This window comes from Podarcis filfolensis (genome assembly GCF_964270895.1).
Source record: "Podarcis filfolensis genome assembly, chromosome: 9".
In the NCBI taxonomy this organism is placed as follows: domain Eukaryota; kingdom Metazoa; phylum Chordata; class Lepidosauria; order Squamata; family Lacertidae; genus Podarcis; species Podarcis filfolensis.
The window spans coordinates 39,841,025-39,868,152 of NC_139610.1; the positions used below are offsets into that span (position 1 = coordinate 39,841,025).

At 42.3% G+C, this 27,128-nt stretch overlaps 1 long non-coding RNA gene across 2 annotated transcripts; it reads right to left on the reverse strand.

Moving 5' to 3' along the window:
* Nucleotides 1-1,584: 1,584 nt before the first annotated feature.
* LOC310770550 lies at nucleotides 1,585-27,034 on the reverse strand. Of its 2 annotated transcripts, none has more exons than XR_014552261.1 (3): nucleotides 26,708-27,034; nucleotides 20,218-20,446; nucleotides 1,585-1,747 (listed from the first exon to the last, which is right to left on the reverse strand). It is a non-coding gene; the product is annotated as an uncharacterized lncRNA (long non-coding RNA). The 2 variants fall into 2 exon arrangements; XR_014552262.1 differs by lacking the exon at nucleotides 1,585-1,747 and adding an exon at nucleotides 16,458-16,531.
* Nucleotides 27,035-27,128: the final 94 nt, after the last annotated feature.

The window sequence follows — 27,128 nt, forward strand, 5'->3', positions numbered from 1 at the left end:
TGTTTGCTTTGCCTTAGTAAAGTGTCTATGGCTGTGCAAGTTATAGGAACATAGGAAGTTGCCTTATGCTGAGTGAGATCATTGGTCCCTATACAGTGGTACCTCGGGTTAAGTACTTAATTCGTTCTGGGGGTCCATTCTTAACCTGAAACTGTTCTTAACCTGAAGCACCACTTTGGCTAATGGGACCTCCTGTTGCTGCTGCACCGCCGGAGCCCGATTTCTCTGCTCATCCTGAAGCAAAGTTCTTAACCTGAAGCACTCTTTCTGGGTTAGCGGAGTCTGTAACCTGAAGTACCACTGTAGTTCAGTGCTGTTCACACCAGGGGCCCAATAAGCACATGAGACTGGCCCATTTGGCCTACATGACGGTTTTCAGCTATCCACACCCAGCTAGCATTTCAGGTGCTATCACGTGACTTCAGATGTGTGGCAGATAAGCCCTGTTGAGGGCAGCCAGAGCTACCAAGTGCATTCCTGATTGTTCCTTGTCAGTCTGGCTTGCATGTGACTCTGTTTGAATTCCAAGCTTGAGTGCAAGCCCTGCTGCAGGTGGCTCTGCTTTGGAGCTCTCAATCAGAGCTTGCTGCTGGAGCTGATCCATGTATAAGGCAAGTCCCACTTTCAGCAGGAATTTTCAGCAGGAATAGGCCTGGCTTGAATTCAAGGAAAGGAAGAATCTTGCATCCCTGTTTCCTTTGCAACCATCACTTCAGAGCCAGGGCTGAGAAAGAAGAAAGGAAGAAGATACTTTCTTTGAAGTTCAATCACATGCCAACCTGTCAAAAATGACCCATGGAAGATGGGCTAGTTCTGGATTTCATGCATTTCCCTAACCCTGGTTTAAACTGTCTGACAGCAGCTCTCCATGCTTTCAAGAAGGGAAATTCCCAGTCCTAACTGGTGATGCCAGGGACTGAATCTCAGGATGTTCTGCCTGCAAAGCAGAAGCTCTACTACTGAGCTGCAATGATAGAAGTGTACAAATCTCCTGTGGTAGGGAGGGTAATCAGTCTTCCCTAGCTATTTAAGTCTCCTTCCTCCCTGATAAGCTGTTGCTGAGGGTTGGGAGGACTCTGGGCAGAGCAGCATATGATGCAGAGCTTGGTGTGCCGTGGCTTGTGTGATCAGCGGCACTTCCTCCTGTGTCATCATTGGATACAACTTAATGACGTCTCCTTCCCAGGACCCTGGCACACACATTCCTTCCACAAATAGCACTGGTTGTCTATACAGCTGTGGCACAGATAGAAAGTGTTTTCATCTCTTCTTTGGAACTGGGTTCCTCACTTTTATAATAGCAGAGAGTTACAAATATTGGTTGTTTTTTTTAAATGAGCCCCTCCCTTCTAAAATCTATGGTAAATCTTATTTTAGAATTCTGCTATCAGAAATGAGTAATTACACAAATGCATAGGGGAAAGAAATCTCTGTAACCCTGTTCCTGAAAACAGGGATGAAAGTATCACTTGGTATTGTACTGTTAGGAAACCATTTTAAAGTGATTACAAAGCGGTATCTCATGGCATGAACTTTTAAAGACCAATATATCATTGCAGATGTTGGGTGTGTGGTTATCAAAGAAGTTATTTATTTATGGCATCCCTGGAAACGTACAGCCAGGGGCTGGGTTATTGTCCTCTGAGGAGATTTAAAACAATATGATAGAAACTGCAGCTGGAGTTAATCTTCCTTCTCCTGGGCAGGACAAAGATGTTGTTCCATGATAGTGGAAGGAAGGAACAGTCTAAATAAATAAAAGAAAAATCTATATTAGTTGCCTGTTACATTTAACATTATGTTATATTTGATATATGATAGCTGTTAAAGATTACTCATTGTGTCTTGAAATCTCCCCTCCTTTCTTGATGTGTATACTTGTTCATATTGGATATTTAGAGTTCATGTTTGGAAGCAATAATATTGTTGGCATCCATTTGTCTCGAAAAGCAATGGAGTGCACCTCCAGGGTTGAAGTCAAACTGCTGCTTTAGCAGTACCAAGGTGACCTCCCCTGGGCACAAGCCTGGGCAGTGTATATGGAGGTCCTGGGCTGCCCAGTCAACAATACCGCCCTCTCTCAGCCTCGCTGATGTGGTCCAAAGGAAAGCAAAGCAATACGTTTGGCACCAGTTTGGCTGCAGCAGTTGCCAAAAGAAGAAACACAGGACACCATCCAACCATCTTAGGGACTCCACTCTGGATTTGTGTAGGGTTTACTCCTTAGCCTTTTCCTTTCCCAAAGATATCCCACAAGCAAATAACCAAGGTGTAACAAATAATGCATGACCTTAGTTGAAGATTTGCTTGCAGGTAACGTTCAAGCACCCTGAAAGTAGGCGAAGAGGCAAGAATTTACATTCTGCCTCGTTAGTTCTTTTCTTCTTAGCAGTTAGTTCTTGTCCTTCCTAGCATCCTATGATGTGGAGGCCTGTTCAATTGCAGGACACGGAAGGAGAAAGTGGGAGAAAGGTCACCTACATTAGCAATACTGTGGTGGAAAGAGCAGAGCAGTGTAGTGTATTCTGTGAGTGTTTCAAGAGAAACAGATTACACATATTTCCAAGGTATATTCTATGTCTAGTTATTATTGTTATGCAAGCTAAGGCTTCACTAAGACAGCTAGACTAGATGGACCAACAGTCAGTCCAACAGGCTCAGTCCAACAGGCTTTTCTTATGTTTTTATGAAGTTGCTCCTCCCCATTGTCCTTTCAACATATAAGCCTGCTAAGGCTTCCTTTTATTGTTTATTCTTTAAAAGCTGAGTTTTATGTGTAACAGATGAACAGAGCTGGTCCCTCCAAGGTTTCATATACCCAAACATCTTCTGGCAACTTCTCCTCATGGGACCTTGGCATTTTTTGCAGCCAGGTATTTGCCACAATGTTGCATTCAAAGTATATATAGCTTAAATATAGTACAGAACTTTATCTGACGACGGGGAAAAATATTATATGCAAGGCAACAGGTGGGTGGAGCAGCCTGATCATACACACACACACACACACACATAAATGGGGAGGAAAACCCAGAGTAGGTTGCGACACAATAATTTTCCTAGGAAATTGCAAATCTCACAATCTGTTAATCAGAGCTGATGGTGTAAGTGAGTGTGCCAGGCAGCAAGTCTGGGAGATACTAGACTTTCCAGGAAATGCTCCATTTGAGACCTTCAAAATCTTGTTAGTTTTGGCTCCAACCTATTGGCATCTCTAATGCAATCACACTCATTCAGGAAGGTAATTCATAGTCAAAGTGCATGACGAGATTTGAAATGTCACTGTAACTTCCACTGTTAACCGATTTGCTGAAGTGTGTTAACTGGCATGGTAATGCTCTGCAGCACAGATGGCCTCTTTAAAAGTTTTGAAGGTGTTCAAATAGTTGCTAATAGTTAGTACCATTTGGCCCCATTCCATAGACAGCTTGGGCTGGTTTTGTGTCAGAAAAAACCTAAGGAGCTGCCCTTCTTTCTTTCTTTTTCTTGGAAAGCTGGTGAAACTGAGTAGCTAAAATGCAAGGTGTTCACATTTTATCACGCTCATGAGCTCAATGGAAGCATGACATGGGAGATGCATGGATGCCTTGTCTGCTTTTTTCTTTTCTTTTCCTAAAATCAACCCTGAACCTCCACCCCTAGTCTGAATGGTGCTATGGTGCTGGGGGAAGGAAATCCAACCTTTTCATATGTGGGCCATGATCCTGATACAGCTCACTCCTCCTGAAGCTGCTCTTATTATTATATTCTGCCCTGATGTTTCCTCTGCATGGCTAACAACTTTAGTGGAAGGCATTTGGGACTGGAACTGCAGAGCAGGAAGAAAGGGTGTGGCCTCCTTTGTCCTCACCCCAACTGAAATCGCCCTTCCTATGGTTACTTTCAGCAGAAGAAAAAAGACGTTCAGAAATGCAGCCATGCAATTCCTGATTCACTTTTAGTTTGGCCCTGGACTCCCAGCCATCACCTTTCATCTGCCTTGTGGGATGACACAGGCTTTCCTTAAAAGGACTGATGGCTTAGTGTATGTGAAGCCCCCCAAAAGGCACAACATCATCATCACCACCATGGGGGGGGGGAATCCCTGAGTAGCCCCTACATTACTCATGGGCTCTCTAGTCCAATTTCTATCCATAGTTGGATCACTTGGATCAATTATTTGATATTGTGTTTTAATGTTGTAACTCATCCAGGGACCTTAGCATGAAGGGCAAGTTCCTATTACTATATATTTTGTTTGCACAGATGATCTCTCATTGCTGTTAGTGCAAATCATGTGTATTCGGAACAGTAATATCCTTTCTGTAGATAAGAGGCTGTGATTCATGAGACATCAGGAAGATCCTTTTTTTCCTGTATGACAGCACTTATGAAAATGATTCACAATAGATACATTCACCTAGAACTCTCCCTGTGTGCTGAATATACTATTCTCCCCCTTCCTACACTGTGAGTAGCAAGTGGGAAGCTCAACCCAGCCATCTCTTTGATGTTCATCCATTTCATCATGCCCCTTAAAAATTCTGAAACACTTCTTCCTTCAGAGCTTATCAAACGACTCTCCCTTTAGACCTCCTCAAATACCTGTACCTTATCTTTTCAAGTTACTCAAGCTGCTTCCTTTTTCCCTTGCCATAACAGCAGAAGCTATTAAGAGCTTCCCTGTCAATCACCCGGAAAGCCTCCCAGGAGATCGGATTAGTATTTGAAGTCCAAGCTGAGAACCAGACAGAGTGCGCTGTAGCAACACACCGGGCGGGGGGGGGGGGGGAGGAAGAGAGGGGAGGGAAATGTGTTAGAGAGAAATTCTTATTTCATGACAAGTGAAATAGAAGTTTTAGGTGGAATTGGGGGAAATAATCCTGTATAGGTTCTGAGATTATTATCTCCCAAATAATACTTTACCCAACATATTACAGAAACTTTTGTAAGTGGCTGAATATTCAACTTTTGTGATCCTAACACTACAGAGAGGTTGGCATTTATATTTGCATTTAAAGCTTTGAGGTCTAGTCAGGGTCCCTGATGTGATGCTGGATGGGTAGAGAGACAAGCAAGTTTGCAGTGATTATTTTAAAAGATATTTCCACCCCCCTCCCCAAATCTGTCGGACTAGGATAGTGTATGTGTAAGCTTGGGAAGTTATTCCATATAATTATGAATATATATTCAAAACCATATCATATTATTATTAACAAAATGTATTTATTTATACCCCATTTTTACCTGACAGGACTCAAGGCAGCTTAAAGATAAAAACAGGAAACAATAAAAACACAGGAAAACGTCATACTGAAAATGTTAGTGTCTTGATGTAAGACAAAGGTGATGAAATAGCAGCTGTATTTAAATTAAAGCTGTGGATGCACTGTATATTTAAAGCACACCCTCGCCAAGAATCCTGGGAACTGTAGTTTGCTAAAATGGTTGGGAAATGTAGCTCTGTGAGGGTTTGAAGCAGGAGTTCAACATGGAGTTTTATGGGTTCTCTCCTGGACTGATTTATGATTATAGGCTCCTAGGGAATCTGGGATGAACCCCAAGGGATTGTTTTCACACGCTCCAAGATGACCCACGCTCCAAGATGACCCTCTTCTTTGAGAAGAGCTCCATGGTCATCATAAGGCCTCACAATACAGGCCCCAGCACCAATGCAAGCAAATGCTGAGGGCTCCCACAACCAGTGGAAAGCAAGATTCAGTTGCAGCAATGAATACATTCACTTGAATACATTCCGAAATAGTTGGAGACTGTTTTGAGGACCAGTCGCTGCATTTTTAGAAGCAACAGAGGTGCAAGGTGAAATTTACAAGTGAACACAAAAGAAATTTTGCTTGTGAATGTAGGATATGAGTCCCCTGTCTCTTCAAATCCTGCATTTGTTTAAAGTGCTTTGCTTTGCTACCCCGTCATTGGCTATCCTGGGCTCCTTGGAGAAAAAACTTGGTATTGGAATGTAATAAGCAGGCTTATAAAATTAGCAACCCCTGTTTCCACTGACAAGCCTTAAGGGAGGAGTGGTTGCTGGAAGGGGTTGGACTGAAATATCAATTTTATGCCTTGAACTAGCCTCTTGACATCAGAGGCTTGGCCTTGAGGCCCTCTGACTGGTTTGGCCTCATCCACTTCTCAGTTCTGTCCATTGTGCAATATGTCACTGCCCTCAGAGTGCACAAAGTAGGAGGTTTGTTGGCCCTTAGTTTGGCTGAGAAGAAAAGAAGATTGTCAGCGCATGGATGGTCAGTGCATGAACACAATATATGTACTGAGTCACCTGCAGACACCAGGGATTCAAAGTGGGATTTCCTGCATGCAAAGCAGCTGTTCTATAATTGACAGATCCATCTATCCCTAGTCATAGCTCAGTTTTAGTTCTCTTATGTTTCTCATTTTTCCAGTCTTAAAATTGGTTCGCCACATTTCTGCAGCATGTTGCAATTAAAATAAAAATCATGAAAAATCCTCAGCACATTTCTCTTACAAAAATACATTTTTTGTATGTAGTTTTCACTGATATACACATTTTTGCAAGGAGGTTTCCAGAAAATAATGCATTTTGAATGCAATTTTAATTTCCCCCTAATATATCCATTTTTTTAAAATTGGTTGGCTGGACAACTGTATCACAAAATTCAGAGAAGTGCACACTTTGAAGAATGAATCCATTTCAGTTCTTGTACTGTTCACCTTTAACTGTGGACAGAGTCAAATTCCCTGTCCCCCATCTCTAGCTACAATTCTTTCCCTACATTAAAGACCAGTGGCACCACACATTCACACTATTATTGTGGCTGCAGGGGGCCACAACTGTCATAACTCATCAAAAATCCACACTCCTTCAATAGAAATACCACCCGGTGCATGTACACAATTTGCTTCCCTTTCCTCCTCTGAAAATCTCTTGCACCATCCCTGAAATGGTGCTGACGGATGGGACTTGCAGTCAAAAACATGGAGGGCACAAGGTTAGGGAAAGCTGCCCTAATTGCATTTTGAAAGTGTGGGAATTCAAAGAGCTATTTTAGGATTCTAAGGGGGAAATTCTAAGAGAGATAGTTAAAGAGAAATCTAGGTGTTACTGCAATGCTGTGGACCACAGCCAGCATCTTTGAATGTGCAGCAGCTGTATAAAGAATTCAGCCCCAATAAAGAATACTCTGAACTCGAAATGAAATGCAGGCATCTCAGTTTTGTTGTCCTTAGCAAAGCCCTTTCGCACAGATGGCACGCAGCAGGCTCACCCACACATTTCCACTACCACAGAGAAAAGTGAGTGACACACTGGCAATTTAGGAAGAGAGGAAGTGCTTGGTATAAAATAATTTAGTCATATGTTTGTTGTTACTTCTTAACTATTTACAGTTATACCCTGCCTTTCCACACTAGGTGGTCAACAAGAGTGATGTAAAAAGACAGGGAGTGGTATCTAACATTCTTGGTCCACTAGTGCAATGTTTCCATGTTATGTAACAATGGAATGCAATGCAACAGTTTGCATTAGGGGAAACTTGTTGCACGACAGATGGTGCAACGAAGTTACAAGCAAGCTGCTTATGCACGACCTTCTGCAACAGTGTCCTGCCGGTGCTGAACATTTCCTCAGTGGAACAAGAATACAGTGGTACCTCAGGTTACATACGCTTCAGGTTACAGACTCCGCTAACCCAGAAATAGTGCTTCAGGTTAAGAACTTTGCTTCAGGATGAGAACAGAAACCGGGCTCTGGCGGCGCGGCAGCAGCAGGAGGCCCCATTAGCTAAAGTGGTGCTTCCGGTTAAGAACAGTTTCAGGTTAAGTACGGACCTCCGGAACGAATTAAGTACTTAACCTGAGGTACCACTGTAGAATGCTAAGGGACTTCAGTGTTTTAAGATTTTCAAAATATGTTTTTATTGTTTCCCACCCTAGAATCCTTTGGGAGGAAGACAGGGATATAAATTTTATAAACAAAACAACTAACTTAGCAGCACATCATTGGACGCAACTCCATGCAAAAGCACATTAAAATATATATATATTTAAAAAACAAATAAAACTGCAGTCAAGGAGTTATTTTGCTATCAAAACGACAGCAAAAGCAGACAGAAACGGCATAGCAAAAATATTCTCTTCAATTTCAGTTTATTTGACCTATAGACCATAAACTTCAAATACAGTATAGGGTTATCAGGACAGGAATAGCAGAAAAGAAACAATGCAAATGCACACAAGTTGTGCCTTTTAAAATGGGAGTGTAACAAAACCCGCAAACCACCAGATACCCTAGAATATTTATTATAAACACATTGATTTGATTGTATTTTTATTGAGAAAGATGAAGTTAAACATGGCATCTTCCAGGAGGTGGCAGCATTGCTAAAGAAAACAAGCTTGGCATTACCACTAGTTAATAGAACCCAGCTGCTGCAAACTGGTGAACAAGGCTGGCAATGCCTTTTCCTCCTGATGGACTGAATGATTCTTTGCATGTCATCAATCAGCACAGAGGTCTCATATGTGGTCAAAATCCATTGTCTTGGGCTTACACCTAGGGATTCTTGAGGAACTTGATACTTGCAGATCCCTGATATGAACTTATTTGATCCATACCCCTCAAAGTAATGCACCAGTTGAAATTTAATAATAATGATCCCCAAATGTCCCAATGCACTTGTCAGCTGACATAAGTATAAAGCAACTGTTGGAAATGCATATTTTGAGAGATGATACATTTAGGTGTGAATATTTGGGTGGATCTATTCCCCCTGCCAAAAAATAATAACATAGAAATGAGACCAAACATATTTATGGGTGAGCACACATGGAATATATTTATCTGTTCTGTTAGTTCTAGACCAGGCTTCCTCAACCTCGGCCCTCCAGATGTTTTGAGACTACAATTCCCATCATCCCTGACCACTGGTCCTGCTAGCTAGGAATCATGGGAGTTGTAGGCCAAAAACATTTGGAGGGCCAAGGTTGAGGAAGCCTGTTCTGTACCATCTGTCCACCTGGTGCTCTCTAGGTGGCTCATGGCATGTTAAATCTGATAAACCAATAAAGCAATATTAACAATACAAACTATTTATAGCAGTACAGTGGTACCTCTGGTTACATACTTAATTCGTTCCAGAGGTCCGTTCTTAACCTGAAACTGTTCTTAACCTGAAGCACCACTTTAGCTAATGGGGCCTCCCGCTGCCGCTGTGCCGCCGGAGCATGATTTCTGTTCTTATCCTGAAGCAAAGTTCTTAACCTGAAGCACTATTTCTGGCTTAGTGGAGTCTGTAACCTGAAACACCTGTAACCTGAGATACCACTGTAGCAGCTGAACACTTTGCACCAGCAGAAACACAAAGGGACAAATATAATAGAAGATTGGGGGGAACAGACACTAGTATAAAGGCTATTTAAAATGATAGTAACACAGACCAGAAACAGACTGATCAATACGCACTTTGCAAGTTGTATGACTGAAGAGCAAGCACGCCAGTTCTTAAAGTCTTGATGAAACTAATGTTAACTTAAAGCGAGTTTTCTCCTGACGCCACATTCTGGCATTTACATACAGCTATTCTGAGAACACTTCTCAGCACCTTCCATGAAACAGTTCCCACCCTTTCATGCTGGGTGCCATATTGCATCGGTGCCAATAAGCATCCCATTAGCTGTCAATATAACGATGACAAATTTGTATTGCCCATTGGAATATGAGGAATAGTACACTAGGAAGCTGCTTGAGGGCTGCTGGCTTGCTCCATTATCAGGAAATGATCTCTTCTTAGTACTGGTTGAAGTACATTTTCATAACTTTAAAAAAACAGGCATCGCCCCCCCCCCATATATAACATTCAGCCTTTGAAGTCATATATCACACATTTATCTGCAATACTATTGCTTCCAAGCTGCATCTGAGGACAGACTCTAGTCCTTGAAAACTCATGCTAGAAGAAATCTGATAATCTTCTTTGAGGTGCTGCAGGACCCTGTATACGTATAGAATGAACATGAATTTAATTTGTATCTGAATGGTTATGTCTGCATTATGTTTAGCAAGGAGGTGGTAGATCAGAATTGAAGTTTCTATGTGGCACATAGAAATTTTAAGGATATGAGCCCCCATTCCTTATTTGTAGCTTTGACCCATGCATTTGTCACAGGGTTGAGCTTCCCACCATGTAATGGTTGTGCAAGATTACAAGTCTTAAGTTAAAGGAGGTTTTAAATTTTGGGGGGGTTGCTTTTATCTAGCAGCATGTCAGTCAAGCGGCTGGACACCCCTCCACTCAAACTATGGTCCAGTTTACCTTGGTGCATGTGTACAAAACACACAGAGAATTCAGCACACAACACACAAGGGGGGTAACACACAGTTCCCTTTATGCATTGATCAAATGAACATGCAGAGAGGGCAGGAGGCTCTGTGCACCTCCAACACCACACCTTTGAGTGTCAGTTTCTAGGAATCACAAATGGGGAGACTGTTGTTGTGCTCAGTCCCTGCTTTTGGGCTTGCCATATGCATCTGGCTGGCCACTCGAGAACAGGATTCTGGAATGCCCCATTGCACTAGCAGGACTCATTGTGCTGCCTTCTGGTGGAGCAGCAGCTTAGCTGAATCCCTTCCAGTGTGTACAATTAAAAGCAAATGTCTATGGACTTCATGTGAGATGATTCTGAAAATGCAGTGGCAAAAGTACTACGTGCTTTGAATGAAACAAGTAAATGTCCCGTCCCCACCCCCCAATTTCATTAATGGCTAAATTCTTATGATGAAAGCTTCCCCCCATGCAAAGACTGTGCCTTTCTCATTTACGAACAATGATTTTGAAGGAAGACTATTGCAAAGCAAGCGTAACATCCTTGCCAAGTATTGTTTAGTTCCCATCACCATGCTCATAAAAAAATATATGGAAAATATCTGTACTACAAAATAGAAACATACAAATTAATTGCGCCCTCGAGCCTACAAAGTATTTCCATTTTGACCCTTAAGGAAGCACTTAGGTTGGCACACTATCACATTTCTTCAGCACTAAAGAAGCAATAGCATGCTGATTGGAAAATGCTAATTTTCTCACAAATGCCATTATGAATGCTGTGAGAAATGTGATTGTATGAGTGTCAGGAACATCTGTTGGTCTCTATTGGACAGTGCCTGTGATGTCACTAACAAACATATTCTCCCTGAGACCAAAAGTCCTACTATGAAATAAACAAAAACTGTTGTGAGCAAGTGTGCTACTGTTGCTTGACTGTAGCCAACACAGTATAGCATTAAAATTATTTCTTTTATAAGCATTTGGAAAGGATCTTTGGGAAACAAGGGCTTAACTCTGCTTGGGAACGCCTTCCCAGATGTTCTCCCTAGCTGGCCATATGAGAAAGAACTTCCCTTATTTGCTTCTCTGATGTTATTGCCTTCCATACATTTCCCCCATCCTTATCAACAGCGCATAAATGTAGCAGCGGCACTTCCAAACTCCTGCTTGCTATAGTCATGCTTCAGCCTGGCTCTCCCCACACCCCACCTCCAGTTTAATATTATGTTCAGTCCCTCTGAACCTGACTTTCAAAGCAGAATGCAAGCTTGGATTTGAATTCTGGATTAACAAGACTGGTTTCACATGAACTTGATGCCTAAACCTGACACCCAAGTAAGTAAAAATAAAATAAAAATCTGTTATCTTTTCTATGGGACCAGAAGGACTACAATAGTATTTCTGTGCTGGGGGGAAAGTATTCACTCAGCTCTGGCATGGTGGGTTGGTGTGTTTTGGTTGAAGTCTTTCACACATGTAGGCTGATTAAGTCCCACTGAAGTAAACAAGGTTTCAGCAGCCTTCTTGTACAAAATTGCAGCTGCTTTTCAAAGATTGTCCACAAAATGTATTTGATTCACATCACAAGAACATCAGAAGAGGCTGCTGGATCAGACCAATGGCTCATCTACTTCAGCATCCTGTTGTTACAGTCACCACCCAGATGCCTATGGGCACTCTTTCCTCCTGTGGTTACCAGCAACTGGTGTTCAGAAACATAACTGCTTCCAGTTATGGAGATAGAGCATAGCCATCAGGTCTAGGAGCCTTTGAAAGACTTATCTTCCATGAATTTGTCCAATCCTCTTTTAAATCCAACCCAAGTTAGTCGTCATCGCTGCCTCCTGCGGGAGCAAGTTCCATCATTTTACTATGTGCTACGTGAAGAAGTACTTTTTAAAACCTGTCCTGAATCTTCCACCACTTTCTTACCAGGTCCTCTTCTCTTAACTTCACCCATTGTCCCCTATGGAATAGTGGGACACTGTTCTTGACGCTATCAAAACTGCTGGGCTATTTGATGCTCAAAGATTGCTTTCATGCACTGTATTCTTGTCTCAACAAATCACTTCCCCTCTTGTAGTTCTCCCCCCTGCAGTACTCTCCTCTTTTAATTTTAAACTGGTATCCAATTGTTTCTTTAACCAGTTTGACTCGTTTTGTTTCTGTTCCTAAATCCAATTCTCCTCTGCTCTCCTGGTTATCAAAATTCTTCATGGAGTTGCTCCACCTTTTCTCCTCTTCATATCCAAATGATCTGTTCCTTGCCTTATTCATTCACAGCTCACATCTCAGTCATCTCTGGAGACTCGCCTGCCATCCTTTAATTTATTATCTGCTGGAGATATATACTTCCAGTACATTTTTGTGCCTACTATTCAAAATGATGAAAGAACTGAACTCCAAACTTTGTTTCGTGCTTAAATAGAATTTTAGGCTGTGATCTTGTCAACAGTTTTATTGCAGGCTTCAAAAGGACCAGAGCTGATTTTTTTTAGTGTTTTATAATTAACAGAGCCTCTTCAGTTATTCCCAACATCTCCTGAGCAGATGGCATGTTTTCTCCTCGTTATTTATTTAGAAAATTTATAATCCACTTTTCAATCAAGAGATTCTCAAAGCAGAGAACAGTAAAACAGAGCAATAAAACCAATAATAAAACAACAACATAATCATGATGAAAAATGGGGTGGGGCGGGAACTGCAGCAGCATAAATTAAAATGATGCTAAAATCTACCCTGGAGATCTGAAACTGCACCTGGGAGCATTTCTGTGAGCTCAGATGGGGGACTGTTAGCCAGTGGAGTGGGGGGTGGGGGTGGGGGAGCACACTACAGCCCTTTTCACATGTACAATTTCATGCAAATGATATAATTTGAGCAAGGACAGTGGGTTTGCACATGTTCACCCTATTGCCACAGTCACACACCTTGCTAGCCCTCCCCAATGCTACTGGTGCATTTGGATGTCTGCAATGGGGCAGCTTGGGTTGCCCCCATAAGCTGGAACCCTGAGCACTCAGAAGATTGAAGTGTGTGTGTGTGTGTGTGTGTGTGTGTGTGTGTAACTGACAAATTGTAGCATTTCTTAGCAAAGGTTTCTCAGGTTGCTATCAGCCAAGTATTCTGTTTTCCTCGGAAATATGGAACAGTATTCAACTAAGTTTTATTCAGAGTAGACCTACTGCAATTAATGGACCTAACATAGACATGTTCATTGATTTTACTCTGAGTAAAAATTAGTTGACTACCACCTGCAATGTGGGAGATGAATAACCCCATATATATCCAGAGCTATCTAACCTCAATTTTAAGTGACGTTTAGCAGAGAATACATGTATTTTTGTTCCTCTGTGTAAAATGAGTACCAGAAGGTGATTATGCCCATCATGCTAGATATTTGCGGCATCCTGGATTTTATGATGACATGAGTGACAAATCCACTCTCTTACTGTTTCTTCTTTGGCAAATTATTCCATTTTGATGGAATCTTGTAGGGCTTTCTGCATATCTAGCTTTGCACAGAAGTTCATTATGGACAGCTTTCAGCCAATAAGCTCTTAAACACCCTATTTCCACTAACTTGAGCTTGGCTTGTGCTGCTACACCATCTTCTGTACTGAATCCAAGAGAGAGCTGAAATGTTCTTTGCTGCACAGCACTGTCACATTAAGAAGCAGTAACAGAATTTGAAAATAACATTTTTTATAGGAATAGTGTTCACTGGTAGGTAGCATTGGGAGTACAGAAGGGCCAAATAATTTTCCAACAATTGTAAATACTTGGCTTTTCATTTTGAATCCCTGTTTTGTTCGCCTGATCAGATTTCTATGGATTTCTTTCAGATATTGAGTTCACAACTGCATCAGAGCATTGCATTGTGTCATTTTAAATGGTTGTTATGGACTCTATGTTATGTAAAAGGGTTTCCTGTAAAGGTTTCATTATCTAGAGAGAATATGTATAAATTGATACACTCTGTACATAGCTAAATTCTATAACGCTAAATCAGTGTTTGAAAATGCTGGTTGCAGAACAGTCATATCTGAAAGATTGTTGTGGGGGATGTGTGTGTTCAATAACTGCTTTTGGGTGACTAAATTGCTCTCCTTATCATTTCAATTGTTTTACAAACTTTTACTGCATTAACCGTGCAAGCCTAAGTTTATTCAGAAGTTAGCCCCACTGCGTTCAATAGGACTGTATTTCTAGGACTGTAGACTGACATTGTTGAGATTCGTAGTTTTCTTTTTTATGACATTAGCAGTGTCGGCAGTGAGAAGGAAGTTTGTTTCCTGCTTTAACTAAGTGTTGATTCCCTAGGGGTGAGTAGGAGTGACATAGATATTAATGAAAAATAGATTAATTTTTTTGCCACAGAAGCCTTCACACTCTTGCTTAAGGATTCTTATTGTGGCATCTTGTGCTTTCTTGAACCTCATAAGGCTCCTGCTGTAAACAGCCTGCTTGTTAATCTACCTTATTATTGCTCCCCATTTCTTGTAAATAATACATGCCAATGGAGGCATCCAAAGCAAAGATGAAATAGCCTTAATCTCATTGGAAGCTTGATCCAATCCCACTTTGTTTTTAGCTAAGAGTTTCAGAGTCATAAAACAAGGTTACAGCTTTTGTCTACATAATCCTGAGACACATTCCTAAACTTAAGAAAATAACATATGGTACAGATTTGAAGTTCAGAAGATGATTAGCTTATTAGCTGGTAAAGCATTGTTGGTGTTTACTGCTTATGCTATTAAGGAATGGAAATATAATATTCTGGCAGTGTCTTCACTGGCAGAAGCTTCATAGTTTGACATGCTACAACCTTTTATTGAATTTACCTGTGGTGTTTAGCCTGGTGTTTTTAACCTAAGGCAGGGGTGGGGAGCCTCTTTCAGGCGGGGGGCTAGATTTTAATGTGGCCAACCTTACAAGGGCCACATGCCAAGGCTGTATGGGGCCAAAGGCAGAAGTGAATGGGTGAAAGACAAAACAATAATTAACAAGCATAACAAACACTTACACACACAGAGGTATCCCTTTTTCTGATCTTTAAGGGTTAACCCCACACCCTACACTTCCATCTACCTGAGCACTGGGGGTGGGCATGGATGGAAATGCTGACTTTGACTATTAAAGACCAGGCAGCATATCTCTTATCTCTAATATCAGCACTGGAGGTTCCAGATTTCTTTTGCTGCAGGGGCAAGGTGTCCCTCCTAGTCACTCCACAACGAATGGCAGGGAGTGTCGGTATGACCTTAATGGCAGCTGATAGCATCATAAAATGGAAGTGGGTGACCCTAAAAGTGCCCGTTGGGCAGCGAATGCAGATCTGCCACCTTTCCCAATCCACCACGTGAGACTCACTTTGGCTCACGGGAGGTTGCATTGGTAAATACTAATCTAGATCATAATGATAAGACCGCTAACTTGATAACGCTTCTAGTTGTTTGTAGTTGGGTTATTGAGGACAAAGACAGCAGTATAATATCAATGAATAATGTGTGGCTCCAGTACCTTAAAGAAATGGATGAGATGGGCAAAGCATGAAAAGGGGTCAGCTTTCAAATGAGCCAGTTTTTAAGGGGTGCTGTCTCCTTTTAACATTTCCAAAGGTCTGGTCTCAAATCCCCCTTAAGAAATATGCCGCGCACATCCCCATCTGCTCATAGCAGGTGCAGTTAGGATGCAGAAACAAAAACATTATCTAATTTTCATGCTTTCATTCCCTTTCCTAGGAATTTGGCAGATCACTTAATCTGCATGTGTGCCTCAGTGTCAATCTGTGAAATGGAGAAAATGTTTTATTCCTTGCTTCCCAGACATGTTATCAGGTTAAGTATATGATGATTACCATAAAAGGGCACATTAAAGATGGAAGGTGTTTAATGTTGTAATCCTAAGAACTGTTGCTTTGATTCAACCCCCCATGAGGCACTGATGTTGGGTTTGGACTGCCCCATTTCTTTTCAGTGCCAGAAAACTTGCTGGATTTGGGCCAGTGTTTCATCCTTGGGAAGTGCATCCCTATCTGGTGCAGAGCTATCTAATCCCGTGTTTACACCACATCTATAGTTACTTGTGCAACACTTGTGCCCCAATCTAGCTAAGGAGAAGCACACTTCCATGATCATATCCCTCACTGGCTAAAGAACCATATGCACAAATGAATTCTATGAGGTTATCCTCCATAAACCAGCAGATGGGACTGTGCAAGCAGAGCCCTAAAAAAGAAAGAAAGAAAGAAAGAAAGAAAGAATTTCAGTCATGGACTGGAATCAGCAGTAGAGTGGGGCATGGATCAGTCTCCTAATCACCCTTGCTTACCAGACAGTTGAGTGGCTCAATTTTGGGTTTTAAAAAAGGGTTAAGTGTGAATAAACCCTGCTGCCCTGTGCTCACTGTTTTATATCAAAGCCCTAGGAAGTATAGTTATAGCAACAGACCTATCAAGTTCCTGTATGGATTCTTTGGCTTGGAATAACAGAGGGGCACAGCTTTCAAAGGCTGTTTGTGCCCTGGCCTAAAGCCTATAATGAATCTCTTTGGGTGTTTATTTATATATTTATGACACTGGCTATCCTACTCTGCAGTCTTTGGATTTGCACAGCAGTTTGCAATGAAACAAGTAACATCAAACACAACAAAATCTTCAACAGGAAAACAGCAAAACCAAGAAAAGCAGAGTTAAAAACCAATGGTTCTAAAATGCCTGGGGAAATCAAATAGCTTGCTGGTGGGCTCTTTAAGAGATACAGCTATGACCTATGATCTGAGTCAGAGGTGTGGCCTAGCTGGAGAGGTTGGTCCCTACTCTATGTAAGCTCCCAGACCTCACCAGAAACAAATTTTGTTAGCCACTAACTCAGCTTGCCAACCTAGCAGTTCCTGCCAACCTTGCAGTTCGAAAGCACGTCAAAGTGCAAGTAGATAAATAGGTACCGCTCTGGTGGGAAGGTAAACGGCGTTTCCGTGCACTGCTCTGGTTCACCAGAAGCGGCTTAGTCATGCTGGCCACATGACCCAGAAGCTGTCTGTGGACAAACGCCAGCTCCCTCGGTCAATAAAGTGAGATGAGCGCCGCAACCCCAGAGTCGGCCATGACGGGACCTAATGGTCAGGGGTCCCTTTACCTTTACCTTTAACTCAGCTTGAAGTGAATGTCTACATAAGAAACTGAAGACAACACCCAGAGAGCCTACTTGGAAACATAATTCTCATACATATACATCTTCCATAAGGTGTAGTGTACCATTGTTTGCCTTTGCCAACCTTGTGCATTTGTCATGCTAGCTAGGGCTGATGGGAGTTGTAGTCTAGCATATTCAGGTTAGGAATAAGGAGCAAGGCACATTCAACTCAGAGCTAAATCGTTTTACCTTCAAGGAGCCTGCAGATGCCAGTTTGTACTCGAACCACATTTTTTTTTGTACACTGGATGATAACTCTCATTTAAAACTTTTTCTTTCCATCTTGAGATGCTTTTAGACTTTGCTAAGGTAGGAACACACCTGAGAATGCATTCCAACCTGAGGCTATTTTAAGGCACATGAAGTAATCTTACTGGATCAATCTAACATTTTTCTCTCTACAGAAATCAACTAATCTAGTAAATGCAATAGTTGTAAAAGAGATTAATTTGCATACTTTCTCAAATTCTTCACTGGGATGACACAAATAAAAAACATCTATCTACAGGTATATAAGCCTTTTTTCAGGTGACACCTGGTGATGTGTTCAGTGCAAAATTGTAAGGCAAGCTGTTACTGAATTATAGTCAAGGTCAGGGAAAACACATTTATTTTACTTGTAGCTGTATCATTATCAGTGGCCTCTGATGATAGATCCACTTGAAGTAAAAACACAGCTTACCTTGGTGAATTTGATTTATTAACATTGCAACTGACAAGGTTGCCCGTTTGTTAGTGCTTATTTTATATTTGAATAGCTTTCAGCACATAAATTTGAGGTATTGCTGCAAGTTACTTAGCATGTTTCATATATCATATGGAAAGGCAGATCTGTACAATAATTCTCTTGATATTTCTATTTGGGATACTACCCTCTTTTTTAAAAAATGGGCACAATTTCTAGGATGACATCTGAACTCATAATTCAGAGTGCTTCCATTTAGACTACACTACGAAATGATGGCTTCACCTTTTGGTCTCCCATTTTGATTTTTGGGTTGAAAGTATTAGAGGGAGCATATGTTGAAAACCATCCTCTTATTGTGAAAATAGTCAGTTCTTTTCAGTCTTGTTTGTTGACATTCGTTTGATTGTTTCTCTTATTTGCTGCTGATTTGGAACCATTTTTTTCTGGGACTCTTCTGAGGCAATCCATCAGGAATCATGTAGTGAAATGTGGATGCTCTAACGTTACATGGGAAATCAAATTTGACTATGTACAGACTTCACTGAGATCAGACTAAGTTCATTCAGAGGGAAGGCAATGCTTATTGAATAGGCAAACATTCCGCCACCCTCCTCCCCATTTCAAAGTAGGCATGAAAAATCATAAATAGAGGGTTGCCCCCTTTTCTTTGTTAGGCTGTATATGAATCTTGTAGTGCATAAAGTAAAAATGATATATCATAGAGAACAATAGGAAGCTACATACTTGTTTTCCTCTTTAGTTTTGTAGCACATTGGCTCATGGGGAACTCTGTTCTTTGATTCTTCTTAGGAATGAAAAATACAGCTTGTATTATCACAGCTTCTTATTCTATTCAAGTTGTATCCCGAATAGTAATAATGGCCAGCAAATATTATTTTTTGAGCAAAAAGGGCCAAGTTAATTTGCTTTTTATGAACTTATGGATCCAAAAGTTGCATGTCAATCCATCCACACTGTACCTTTAAAGCACATTTTATGCACATGTTTACCCACAAAGAATTCTGGGAACTGTAGTTTGCAAGTCACAGAACTACATTCCCCAGCACCCTTAACACTACAGTTTCCATGATTATTTGGGGGAAAACAACGTGCATTAAATGTATGTTAAATGTATGGTTGAATGTGACTTCCAAAAGCTCTTTGTGCAATCAATTTCCACTTGTACAAATCCCCTCTGCCAAACTGGAGCCCCTCAGCAGCACAGCCCACGTTATTCGAGAGGGCACCAAATCCACTGGAAAGGCTTTTGAGGGACACAGGGGGCTTCAGTGGAGCAGAGAGGAAGAAAAAGATGACTTGTATGGGTGGTTTTCCAGTCACTCAACCCTTGAGTTCAGCCCATAGATCTTAACCGATAGACTGACATATCTGAGACAAAATTTTACTTACTTTATTTTCTTCTCTATCCCACCTTTCTGCCAAGGTAGAGTACATGTGGTTCCTAGGAGACCTTCCATGTGGGAAAATAGTCTGATAGAATATGATTAAATGTCACCCATTTAGATTAGTTGTCTCTGGAAAAGAGGCCACTAATAAATTCTGCGCTTAAATCAAATCATAGTTGCTGCATATATTTTCAAGCTAAATTGTTCATTTATAGACCTTTGTATTAGCTTTATTTGTGATGACGAGACAGTCATTGTATAATTACTGCATCCTAATACAGAACATGCCCAGTGTACTTTATATGTAATTCAAATTCTGTAGAATTACAGTGAATTATAAATAGACTTTCAACATCGAAAGTAGGTTAAGATATACAAATCTGTTGTTTTAACCATTACAGTTGTTCTCTAGTGAATCAAAGTTACCTCAAGTAATTTTAATATTGCATTTTAGTTTGTGTTAATCTTATTGAAGAATAAATATGGGTTTCCTCTTATGCAATTAGTGGAGCCAAACTATTATGAAGAGCACCGACATGTTGAATCATACATAGAAATTAGCTAGGGGTATTTCATTAACAAACTAATTCAGTTATTTCTACAGACTTATGGAAAATGATATTCACCTCTTGGGGATAACTTTTGGCAGGAGAAGATAGTTTTTCTTGGCATCTACTGTACATCACTTCAATCTTTGGTTAGTCAGTTCTCTCCTTCGTGATGGATGTTGGGCACACACTTGTTAAGAAAGTATTCAGCAGTTTATAATGCTAGAGCTTCACTGATCAGACGTTCCAAAGGGCATCCAAAACATTTGTGTAATGAATGTGTTTGGATGAATAGGAGAGCTGTGAGCTGAAAGAACACAAGTAGGACACATTTAATATCAATAACCAATGGTTCATATAATGACAGCTCTCCTGTATTTCCTGAGTTAGGCAGAATCCATGCCAAAAATCTATATTGTTCATCAAAGAAACTAAAGTCAAATGTTAAGAACAAATTGTGCATAACCCAATTGCTTGAGCATACCAGGGAAAGCATGTACATCTAAAAACCCAATTAATGGTGTGTTGGGTTTCGCTCTGTGGAATGATGAAATGTGTACTAGGGGAGGGATGGGCAAATATGCCATTTTCGGTTTCTCTTGGTTTCTTCTTTTTCCATCCTTAACCACTTCTCCACATTTCTACATCAGTTTGCAAGGGAGGGGGTGAATGATTTGCATGATTTTCCCCCTCCAATATATATATTTTTATATGCAATTTTGCCCCATATACACATTTTTGCAAGGCAATTTCCCCTGATATAATGCATTTTTGTATGATATTTTCACCATTATATGCATTTTATATGCCCACTTTAGTATATGCACACATTACTTGGCTGGAGAGCTGCATTGCAAAGGTCAGATAAGTGTAGATTTTGAAGGACAGCTTTACTTGCTGTTAGTATTGGAGGGAAAACTTCCGTTGGCACAGACCTCCCCGCCCCCCCCAAAATCTGGAGTAGGACTGCAGCAGGGGGCAAAGGCCTTACAACCCAACACTTGCCCATCTCTCCAGTGCCAGGATCTTTTCCCAGAATACATTCCCCACACATGCTATTTACTTCTTTAAAAGCCATTCGTGCCATTGCTAATTGTGAGAATGGCGCCAGAGGTGAATTTAGGGGAGTGCAACCAGTTTGCCCACACTGGGCGCTGAGTTGAGAGGGCACCACAACAATGACTTGGAACAAAAAGTGAGAGGTGGCAGCGGGAGACAGGGGAGGAATTTTGGCGTTGCACAGGGTGCAGTTGAAATTCAAAATCCCAAAGTCCACCACTGATGACATTTCATCTAGTTTGGCATAGTAGAAAAAGTGACATTAATGTCCTATGTGTAACTGTAGCCCATTCCCCCCCCCAAAAATAGACATGTTTTCAAACAGAACAATAATGTTAACATCTTGTCCAAATATTGTACATTTCATTGGCAATGTAAGTAGATTTCTTGAGTGGAGATTGCACTGCTTCAGTGTCAGATGTAATGTTTTAAGTCCTAATTTTTAAAATAATTGTTTGCTGTTATGTGATTGCAATTTATTATGCCTTAAGCAACCTGAGGACACTTTGGAAATTGAGATGATTTGTTTTAAGTGTTTTATCCTAGTGAGCAAAATTTTAATCATCTGGTTTTCTAATCCCAGCTCTGTTACTGGCACAGTCTGTAAACTTGGCAAGGTCAATTCATCTGCTCTGGCTTCAGTTATTCCAGCTACAAAATCATTAAGAAGGACTCTCTGGTAGATGTGTTTACTTATGTGCTTTGTGGATATTATAAAGAAGTAAGAGACAGCTATAAATTGTTGAAACCAATTTTCTTTTTAGGATTCTGCATGCCAGTATCCAGTATGCAGTATTTTATCATAATTAATTATGACCAGCAGAGGAATGAGTTATAAAATGAATAATTTACAAACCTCTTGGCCACATCTGTATCAAAGCTCTATAATTTCGCTTTCCCTTGAAACTTCAAGTCCCAATGAAAAGTAATTGTCTCTTTACATGTAGGATTGATTCAATGACCTCTTACAATGCAATCAGTCCCACTAGTACTAGATGTTGTTGTTAATTAAATTTCTATACCACTATTCATCGGAGGATCACAGGGTGGTTTGAAAACACAGCAATACATAACACAGTGTGTATATATACCAAATCTTGCCTCATTACTTGTTGCAATATTCTGCTTCATCAGGTGACTAGTGACAATATAGTTGACAATACTAGCATATTTTTTAGTAGAGTGCCTTTGCTTCAGGAACATTATATCCACACCTCTGTGTTTCCATGACACCACATTCAGGAGTACAATCACTGTGCAGTATTGGAGCAGCCATAGCTCAGTAGTAGATCACTTGTGCTGCAAGCAAATGATATTTGGTTTGATCCCTAGTAGCTAGGATTAAAGGGATATCAAGACTGTAGGGCTAGGGAACACCTCTCTGCTTGCCATATTGGATTGCTGCTGTCAGTCAGTTTAGAGTGGACTAGACTTGGTTGAAAGTCTAGGGATCATCGGCTGTGGGGAGGACTGCAGGGCCTGCTCCCTTCCAGGGCCTTTTCCAACCAGCCCAGGGAGCGTGGCCCAGGCCCTCTCTCCCAGCTATAAAGGGACTCCTGCTGCGGTGAGGCCTTGGACCATCGGCTGTGGGGAGGACTGCAGGGCCTGCTCCCTTCCAAGGCCTTCTCCAACTGGTCCGGGGGGCGTGGCCCAGGCCCTTCTTTGGAACTTTTGGGGAAGTGTGGGAAGTGTTCTGCCATTGCTTCCCTGTTCCAAGTGGTTAATGTGTTTTAAAATGTCCTCAAGCAGTCGGTGGCAATTTAAATTTTTATTCCTTTTTTCCTTTGTTGGGGGTGGGTGGGAGGGATGGATATTTGGTTGGGGACTAATTTTAGTATAATTGTTCTGTTTTTGTTTTTTGTTGTTTTATTGGTTCTGTATAGTTTGTGGGTTTTTTTAAAGGAGCGGGATCAGGGCTGCCTGGGAGTGGGGCCCCAGCCAACACGATGGCTGGGGCAAGTTCCACAGGGGGGGAAGCACTGGGACATCCAATCTCGGTGATCATGGGCAGGAGGAGGAGTTACACTAAAACCAGACCATGTCATTACCGAGGAGGCAGGTTTAGTCGTTGTTTGAGGACTATCCCTGCCTCCAGGTCTGGCCTTGACCGGATGGATACTGGAATCAACAGGGGAAACCCACATGACCTGAAGGTGTTGCTGTGTAATGCCAGGTCAATGATTCATAAGACCACTGCCATCCATGACTTGATCATGGATGGAGGACTTGACCTGGCATGTGTAACAGAGACTTGGTTGGATGAAGCAGATGGGCCTGTCCTTGCCGCTGCTTGTCCACCAGGTTTCTCTTACGCACAGCAACCCAGGTCATGTGGGGGGGAGGGGGGTTGCAGTGATTTTTAGGAAGTCATTAGTTTGCACCAGGCGTCCTATTGGGAAGACCCAGTTTTCCGAGTGCATGTTCTGGAAGTTGGGCAATAGGGGCAGTACAGGATTCCTTTTGGTGTACCGACCTCCCCGCTGCACCAAGGACTCCCTGCCCGAGCTGCTTCAGGTCGTGGTGGATGTTCTCCTGGAGACACCTAGTTTGGTTGTGCTAGGGGATTTTAACATCCATGCCGACACGACCTTACAAGGCGCCTCTCGGGACTTCGTGGAAAGCATGGCCTCCATGGGGCTGTCCCTGAATAAGTTTGGCCCAACTCATAGTCATGGACATGCCTTAGACCTGGTGTTCACCTCTAGTGACGTGGGTGATCTGACACTAAGTAAAAGTGAAACAAAAGAAGTGCCATGGTCAGATCACTTCCTGGTGCAACTGGACTTCTCCGCGACCCTTCCCCTCTGTAGGGAGGTGGGACCAATTCGGATGGTCCGCCCCCGCCACTTAATGGATCCAAATGGTTTCCAGAGAGTGGTAGGGGATGCTTTATCCCATGTTGATGGCCTTTCAGCTGATTCCCTGGTGGCCCGCTGGAATGCGGAGTTAACCAGGGCTATTGACTGTCAGGCTCCGAAGCACCCTCTCCGATTGCATGGAGCCTGGACAGCCCCGTGGTTTTCTTCAGAGCTGAGGGCGATGAAACAATCGCTGAGACGGCTAGAGCGTCGGTGGCAGAAAACTCACTCTGAATCTGACCGGACACAGGTTAGAGCTCAACATCGAACCTACCAAGTGGCGATAGCGACGGCAAATAAGACTTTCTTCACCGCCTCTATTGCATCTGCAGAAAATAGTAGCAGGAGACTCTTTCAGGTGGCCCGCAATTTAACGGAACCACCTTTACCACCGGGGCCTTGTAAAGACCCCAAGATCCCCTGCAACGATTTTGCAAAGGTTTTTGCAGATAAAATCACTCATATTCAGAAGGAGCTAGACACCACCATGGGAGCAGAGCTGGGGCAGGAGAGTGCTAGAGCTCTGTCTGGTCAAGTTGCATGGAATCAATTTCAATCCGTTACCCCCAAGGATTTGGACAGAATGCTTGGACTTGTGAAACCAACCACCTGTCTCCTTGATCCTTCCCCATCCTGGCTAATAAAAGCAAGCCGGGAAGGGCTGGGCGATGGGCTCTGCGGGGTGGTGAATGCTTCCCTCTGTGAGGGAACATTCCCAGATCCGCTGAAAGAGGCGGTCATTAAACCGCTTCTTAAAAAACCATCTTTAGACCCGGCCAGTATGGCCAACTATCGCCCAGTCTCAAATCTTCCATTCTTGGGCAAGGTGATTGAGCGCGTGGTTGCTGAACAACTCCAGGCATGCCTGGAGGATGCGGACCATTTGGATCCCTTCCAATCGGGATTCAGGCCTCATCATGGAACTGAAACTGCCTTGGTTGCACTGGTTGATGATCTCCGGCGAGCTAGGGACAAAGGTGAGAGTTGTTTCCTAGTTCTGCTGGATCTCTCAACGGCCTTTGATACAATCGACTATAGCATCCTTCTGGACCGTCTAGAGGGGCTGGGAGCTGGGGGCACTGTTATACAGTGGTTTCACTCCTTCCTCCTGGGCCGTGTTCAGAAAGTGGTGGTGGGGGATGAGTGTTCAGACCCCTGGGCCCTCACTTGTGGGGTGCCTCAGGGTTCCGTCCTCTCCCCCATGCTTTTTAACATCTATATGAAGCCACTGGGAGAGATCATCAGGGGGTTTGGACTGGGTGTCCATCAATATGCAGATGATACCCAGCTCTACCTCTCTTTCAAATCAGAACCAGTGAAGGCGGTGAAGGTCCTGTGTGAGTGCCTGGAGGTGGTTGGAGGATGGATGGCGGCTAATGGATTGAAGTTGAATCCTGACAAGACAGAAGTACTGTTTTTGGGGGACAGGGGGCGGGCTGGTGTGGAGGACTCCCTGGTCCTGAATAGGGTAACTGTGCCCCTGAAGGACCAGGTGCGCAGCCTGGGAGTCATTTTGGACTCACAGCTGTCCATGGAGGCGCAGGTCAATTCTGTATCCAGGGCAGCTGTCTACCAACTCCACCTGGTACGCAGGCTGAGACCCTACCTGCCCGCGGACTGTCTCACCAGAGTGGTGCATGCTCTAGTTATCTCCCGCTTGGACTACTGCAATGCGCTCTACGTGGGGCTACCTTTGAAGGTGACTCGGAAACTACAACTAATCCAGAATGTGGCAGCTAGACTGGTGACTGGGGGCGGCCGCCGAGACCACATAACTGAAAGACCTACATTGGCTCCCAGTACGTTTCCGAGCACAATTCAAAGTGTTGGTGTTGACCTTTAAAGCCCTAAATGGTCTCGGCCCAGTATACCTGAAGGAGCGTCTCCACCCCCATCATTCTGCCCAGACGCTGAGGTCCAGCACCGAGGGCCTTCTGGTGGTTCCCTCATTGCGAGAAGCAAAGCTACAGGGAACCAGGCAGAGGGCCTTCTCAGTAGTGGCGCCTGCCCTGTGGAACGCTTTATTTATATCATAAAGCTGATAGGATTAACTTTGTGATATATTTTGACACCACAAAATGCAGGTGATAGCTGACAGGTGATAACTATGATTCAACATGAAATGACTATCATACAGTTAGTTATCTGTGCATCTTCTAAACAATATATCAGTTTGGCAAATAATCTATTGTTCAGTTAGGAAAATAAAAATAAAATAGGAATACTTCACAAACAATGGTTTGCTGAAAATGCAGCTCATCATCCTGGAAAATAAGGGATAGCCATGTTAATAGTGTTTTTATTTTTATTAAGTATTGATTATGCAGAATCCTCAAATCTGAATTAGAACCAAGCCATAGTGGGCTTTGAACTGGCATCCTAAAGCACATCGGGCAAAGATTCAACCTCTTTGTACTGTTTATTGTACAGTCACAGCAGCATGGACAATTCTTTACCCTTATAAGTCAGAATAGATCAGCTGTTGCTCCTCTGCCCATCTAGAGGCTTCTAGATTGCCTTGTTGCTCTGAACAATAGCAGATTCTGCTTTTGCTGCCTGCTCTCCACCCTCACCTTCATAAGAAGCGAGTCTTATAAATACTTTGGTAATGAAGAAATTTAAGTGGTTTAACAATTTAAATAGCTTGCTACATATCTATCTGATGTCTTTTCAGTATCTGATGTGTTGACTCTGCGGAAAGGATGAATATCCTCTCTGGTTCACAGATAAAACTGCACACTGGGAAATCTCCCAACTTGCCCAAAGTCTGGCAGACTCTCTGTGACACATAGTGAAGTATGAATCATATGCTTTAGATCATGTACTCTCAAGACAGCCTACGTTGACATAATAGGATTCAATTAGCATAACATGACCTCTCATTTAGTTCCAATTTTCCAAAGTTAAAGCACTTCAAAAAGCAGTCAAGAGTGAATATAATTGTATTTTTTTTTTAATGACCAGGTCATGGCCAGAAATCCTTTTCTTGAATAGCTCTGTTCTTCTGTCATTGATTCTATGCAAAGAATCAATGCCCACATTCCATCAGTATCGGAGGAAGAAAGTTCTATT